Here is a 7098-nt window from a genome sequence, read left to right as displayed (position 1 = left end):
GAATTTGCACTTGTTGTCAAAGCATAATGCCAGAAATGCCCCATCTCACATTCACGATGTGCTTTTTTCTCACAAACAGTATGTATTATTTTAAATAACGATTACGTTTCACTTCAAATTTAACAAACGACATCAACAGAGCTTGAAACTGGTAAGAGAAGGTCTCGAGTGAGCATCGTGATAAAATCTTGTGTCAGTCTCAGACAGTTTTTCACTCAGGCAGAAGCTTAGAAAGCTTGTTTTGTTTGCTTAGTTTGTAAATGTTTATACCTGTATGTGGTAGTGGTTAGCTATTTAGATAGTACTGTCTATCTTGCCTGCAAATAGGGCTACGTCTACTCTTCACCTTTACTGTTTTAAATACGCATGTAGAAAGAATAAAATAAATTAGATGAAATGCTGTGAGTTAACTTACATGCAAACAAAGTTTAGGGGCACCCAGGCAATATTCATGTTTTCCATGAAAGTCACACTTTATATGTTTCACATATTGCACAAGGGTTTTCATAATATCAATTAGCCTTTCAAACGATTAGCTAAGACGATGTACTTAGAACGGAGTGACGGTTGCTGGGATGGTCCTCTGTACCCCTTATGTGGTTATTTCTAGAAATCATCTTTTCTCTGACTGGTCATTCGGACTGGAATTTCTGATGATTAATGTTATTATATTGAAAATATCGCTTTTCTTTCAAAATAGGACATTTTCTAAGTGATGCAACTTTTGAACAGAATGTACATTTGTGTTTACCTTACAGAATCATGTACACTGATTAGTTTTAAGTACTGTAGGAAATTGAATCGCAGTGATTCTAGCTGTTTACGTCTTTCATTTGTAATACGTGATTTTGATGATTTGAAAACAACCATGTGATTTGGATTTAACAGTATAGAGAATGACAATCCAGCTGCAAGACTTTCAAACAATTACAATAAAGTTCACACTTATATGCAGTAAGACCAGTCAAATGTTTCATCGTGTCTTGGCTGTGCTGCTGTGGTCATTCAGAGCAAGATGCTATTTTTTTCTGTCGAGCAGAGACTACATGTTCACAGTTTCAAGGAATTTGGAAAGTTTGTATTTTTCATACATTTTTGAGAAGTTTTTTGGATTTTGAGCTGAGCTCTTGGCTGTTTTTTGTCTATTCACCTACAGCGACTATCAGACAGACTCCTCATCTGCTGTTGTATAACTCTATTAGCTTCACTGTTCTCGTTAAACTTAGGAAGAGTATTCTGGAGAGATGTGAAATTGGAATTGGCTTTCATTCACAAAAGCCATGAATACAAATTGGATTTCAGTGGTTCTTTTTCATTAACCTAAAAGGCTTATAAAAGGTAAATACATTATTTTATTTTTGCCACAGTGTCTATTGCCAGTTTTTTTAATCATTGTTTTTGGTTAATCGCTAGATCTAGTCTTTGCAGGTGTCTTGCATGATCTCAGGTGCTGTGATGGCGACTTAAGTGCTAGCAGCTAGATATTCTAGGTTAGCGGACCCATATAACAGTGCTTTCTATTCACAAAGGTCCATTTCAGTAAAAAGCACAAGCAATGCTGTGAAAATATATAGACAATAACCACATAGGTGCATTCCTCACTTGGTTCTTTTTTTAATTTATTTTCTTTACTGTATCAGTGTGCACTGCACGCGCGCTGTAATTATGCTCTCTATATAAATCGATCCACATTACAATCACTGGCTTCAGTCCACAGAGCATGGTGCACCATATAGACACGCACTCATATATAGTAACACTGCATATTCACACACTGTGCGTCGCACGGCTGTGGCAACACTGTTTTCTAATCTGCGGAAGTACTGTGTATGGGAGAGTGCTTTCAAGAACCTTATATAGAATATGATTCCAATCGGTTGTGATAAGCTAGAGATATGAGTATGTGCTCCTCATTAAACTATAAACTCTTCAGTGGTGAAGTGTGTGTGGTTGGTGAATATTGTTCCAGGTAAATTAGGTTAGATCAGGATCACCATTGGAACAACACTGAGCATAAAAAAAAAAAAAAAAAAAAAAGCTTTTATTGTACTTAGTGTTTGAGGTTGAGCATGTAGAAAATTTCGCTTTGTTGCTGGAGGCATACGAATTCTTTTGGAGGTGAAGCAGATGTATAGACTGAAGTGGTGGTTTAAAGGTGGAGGTAGAGGGTGGTGTTGTGGGCACCATGGCCAGGGCGCGCCAGGCCTACAGGCGTTGGTGAGGCTGTTTCCTGCTTTAAAAGGGGGGAATATTAATACAGATTTTCCTGTTAAACTGATATTACACAGACTCACCTCATTATAAAAATAGAAATTGTAATGGAAGGAGCTGCATTTTTCTTATTAGAATGAACTCTCATTCACGAGTGGATCTACCAACATCTTTTTTGTAGTTTATTTACTCTCACCTTTTTGGTTTAGAAAGATTGCCATTAGTTATGGCTAAACAGACGAATCCAAAGTTTTATAATTCCAGGCCAACTACTACTCATTTGCCATTGAACTTCCCAGGGGCCTTTTAACTGAGTCCTATGCATGTGCTTTTAAACTCGCCACCTCCAAACAAAGCTTGGAGTAGGACCCATGCTATGTGTAGGTCTGGATGGTGATTATGGGTGGTGCCATGGTCATTTTGGTTGGGGTTGTGAGTTCTACCGCAAAGAGTCGTGGGTGGCAGACATATTGAAGCATGGAGGTTGACATGCAGATGTGTTTGTGTGGGTCAATCTGCAGGTGAGTGTGAATGGCTTTGTGGTTTCCTGCTTTCGGTTGTGATGTCCTGCTTGTGAAATTAATACAGTGAGGCGTACAATCCTGTCCTCACATGGGAAACAGCAATCTGTTGGTCCCAACACAGGTTGTCCTTGTCATATATAGGAGTAGTCTACATGTCTAGAAGTTTAAAGATGATATAGCTTCATACGTATCTTTAAAACATAGTCTTCTTTGAATTCATGGGAAGCCAGTCACACTTATTTTCTTGTGCTTTTTAGTTAGAGATTTGATTTAAAATATTAGTAAGAACAGTTTATAGGCAGGCCATGAACTCTACCTTTGTGAGTCAGCTTGTTCTTTTTTGGTATTCTGAAATCAATTTGTTTAAATTGCCTCCATATTAACTTGCCAAGTAAACAGTCCTAAAGAGATTGTCTTCACAGTAATTCAGAGAATGATTGGGCCGATTCATATTATAAGAGGAAGCGATGTTAAATAGGGGTGCTGTGTGTGTGGAAAGATGCGGGAATAGAGTGTAGCCTGAATGGAGTGACTCCTTAGAATGCTTGCAGCTGAACTTCTTCAAACATGGTATTCAGGATACCGCTGGTTTCTTACTGAGGCAGACTGACTTTTCAGAATCAGGACAGATGATTTTAATTCCTGCAGGGCAACTGTTTTATAACAATTGTTCAACGTTGAGAAAGTTTTAAAATTTATAGTATGTGGGCTACAGAAAGCACTAGGTTTAACATGATGAACTGAGCCCTGGTGTAATTAATTCTAGTAATAAATTGCTGATCAGCATTTCGAAGAGCTTCAGTTTAAAAAAAAAATTAAAGAATAATGCCTTTTTGGATAGTCTAGAATATTTCTCAATCAAATTACAACTTCAGAAAAAAAAGTCCAGTTTGTTTTACTGTAGCTCTTAAAGTTACGATGACTGCATGAGTGAGAATCTAACAGCTGCAGCTCATTAATAAAGAGTTAACATGGCATGAAAACAAGAGACCTAGTCTCTCATCCAGCTCCAGCAGAATGAAATAAGTTATATCTGAATGCAAATAGGAACAGCTTTATCAGGCTGCATACGTCAATTTTACATAGTTCTCAATTAGTTAACAGAGAGACAGGCACAATTTAAATAGATATCCAGATATGTTCTATGAGCTGATTCCTTTTGAATACATGTAATGGTGGAGAAAAATGTCAAGTCAATTTCCAATGGCTGTGCTGTTTTTGCTTGTGTCGCGTTTTTCCAGCCCAAGGCTGACGCTCGACTGAGCAGGAAGCGGGCACTGTCCATCTCACCACTGTCAGATGCCAGCATTGACTTGCAGACCATGATCCGCACCTACACCAATCCTTAGTGGCTACTAACAACTCCGCTCCAGCTCACTGCAAGCTCCTAGGGCACCTTTCAGTTGGGGGATCAGGTATTACTCAGTGTGTATGCAGGTTATTTAACAAACACATAGACATTGAGCATAGCATAAATCTAACTGTTGATCAGCATATCTGTCAGTAGGACTATAAGAACAAACTATTATGCTAGTGCTTTGCAACTGACAGTTGGGTCAATTAACTGTAATTGATTTATAGTAATCTACTGCAGGTTTAGTTAGTGCTATTGACAAAAATCTCCGTCTAACATTCCTCTCTATTCACACGCAGCCCACATTCGTTTCCCATCCCATCAACCCAGTGGCCTACCAGAGCTACTGTCCCAGCAGGGGGTCTCAATGCTTCGGCCACACACCCCCTCTCATTCAACGTCGGCGTCGTCTTTCTCTGTCGTCGCACCCCTCACGCTTCACCTATGTCCACCACAACACGTCCAACTCTAGCCAAACCAGGTGGAATTTGAGTACACTTGTGTGTTGGTTCAGGTTTGAAAGGTTGTGTCATAACCATTTGGTTACTTTTCATTTCATTGCTCCTAACCATGACGTTTCTTTATATGTGCCAGAGTACCTGGTACCCTTTGCTGTCCAGGCTCATTCGAGCGGGATGAGTGATAAGGGAGCAGAGAGATGCTCTTCTTAGAGCAGTGAACCCGAACACAACATTGGATAACTGTTACACGAAATAGACCTATCTGCAGACTTTATGCCTGATACAGTAAATACACTCCCTGCCAGCATACACTCACAGTGGCTATGGCGTTCTGCTAACATTACTTCTAACACACTTCCAACAGATAGTGAATCCCTACTTACAAAAACAAGGACGGACTGGACTACATGCACTCAGGTTACACAGGCACTTTTTAAAAAGAGAGGCTTGGTTGGTAACAGATAAAATCTATTTGTCTTAATAAATAGGGATTATTATATTATTAGAATTAATAATATAATTTATTTTATTGAAGACAAAAACTTATGCCAATCAGGAGCTGAAAATATTTGTTTGTATTTACTTCTCTGTAGGCACTGTCAGATGTAATTCCTACTTAGCATTATAACTATCATTCAGCAGCAGCTAGCGATGGCCAGGACTAATGATCCCATTACTATTAAATGTATATTTTTTTAGAGCTAAAGCGATTAAAATTGGTCATGGTTTTCCAACAACTAATCTAAACACACGATAGCAAAATGACAAACAGATTTGACGGCTGGAACCAGCAGGTGAATTTTGTCATGAATGAAATATTTTTGTAATAAGTCTCAGGTCAGAAATATGCAGAAGCGCTGCTGTATACACTGCAGGTTATAAGAGAGTGAATCAGTGAATATTTGCACCTTATTGCATTTGCTCCTTCACACACAAACAGTGGCACACTCCCATCAACACATAAGCAACAACTTCAGCTTTATTTCAAGTGATCAGAACCATATTTCTTTTGGTTCCAGCCTGAATGAATCATCAAGGCCCCAGAAATGTACCTGAGGTATAGCGTCTGGGTGGGATTAGAAGATTCCTTTCCGATGTTGGACCCCTCAATGAACTTCAATACACACACACACACACATCATTATTTCCTTTCTTTCCATCCTCATTAGCATTTAACAGCTTCTGAGTCTTTGCTTCTGTTGTGTTCAGAATGAGTCGGCAGATCAAAGCACACACACCACACACACACACACACCAACAACGCACACACCACCACACACACACACCTCCCAAACCGACCTGCCTCCTCCCCAATCCATAGTGACGGTAATAACTCCTTCTTTCATATTTCCTTGTGGCTTTGGCGATCATAAAGCAGTCTAAATTGTTTAGTCTCGGAGCGGTCCTAGTCTGACTTATGGACTGCGGTGCTGGCGAACCAAGACTCTCAATCTCATTGCAATGAAGTTGAAAAAAAAAAAAGCATGGTAGCTTTGTGACTTAGAGATCTGATTTCCGTTGCTGTCTGTGGTGTGAAAAAGACAGCAGTGAACTGAGTGGAATCTGGTGGTTTAATTCTTGAGTGATTGTTTAAATTATAGGTGAGTGAGAGGGAGATAATGGATGTATGGATGGATGAATGGTGAAATTGTTGGGATTTAGAGTGATTGGATGATAAATTATGAATGAGTGGGTGCTGGTGGGGAAATGGGTACAGGTTGAACAGCAAGGTTGTGCCTCTTTTACATTCAGCAACTTATATCCACTGCAGTAAAAACGCGTGTCCCTAAATCCCTCTGGTCTGATGTTGGTGTCTTAAGAATGCCAGTGGCGAGTGAGCAGCAGTCAACCCATTGACTACACAGAGGTCAAAGGTTAAAACTGAGCAGAAGGGTCACCCTATTCACATCTCTCAGTGTGAGAAATAGTTGACATAAGTAGACACATCAGCAATTCTGTTTAGCTCACCAGCAGTGGTTAAGATTTTAGTTGTTTGATTGCAACAACTTTCAAAAAACTCTAAGCAATACCAGACATTTTTTCTTACTTAGCTATCTCTGTCTGCTCAGCTGCTTACGGTGGGACAATAGCCCTGTTTTTAAGTGTAGTTGCTATTGGCTCTAATTGATTATAGGTACTGATTAAAATGCAGCTTTAATCAGTGTGTCACACAATAAGTCAAGTAACAATTCTTACTGTCATTGATTAAAAGCAGAAGATAGAAGAAGAGAAATAGTACAGAATGTGTCTTTACTATTGATACACGATCTGGGTAAAGATTCTGTCTGTGTTTGCAAGTTTATTCCAGTCATTTATAACCTTTAACGGTTAAAATAAGTGTGCATACTGTTTGTTAGCCCCTTCTGACAAAGTGCTGTACTGTGTTCATCAGGACATGGCGGGGGGATCTTGACTGAGTGAAGATCTGATAAAGATGATTGCAAAAGGAGCCCGAGCCATATATGAGACAACTGCCCTGGGAGGCTGTTCCAAGGAGTATACACCAGGACAGCTTGTCATGTGAGTGAAGCTTGGTGAAATTGGTGTC

Source organism: Acanthochromis polyacanthus, chromosome 14 (assembly GCF_021347895.1).
Source record: "Acanthochromis polyacanthus isolate Apoly-LR-REF ecotype Palm Island chromosome 14, KAUST_Apoly_ChrSc, whole genome shotgun sequence".
Lineage (NCBI taxonomy): Eukaryota > Metazoa > Chordata > Actinopteri > Pomacentridae > Acanthochromis > Acanthochromis polyacanthus.
The sequence above is the reverse complement of the archived record's forward strand: the minus strand, read 5'-3'. Positions refer to the sequence as shown.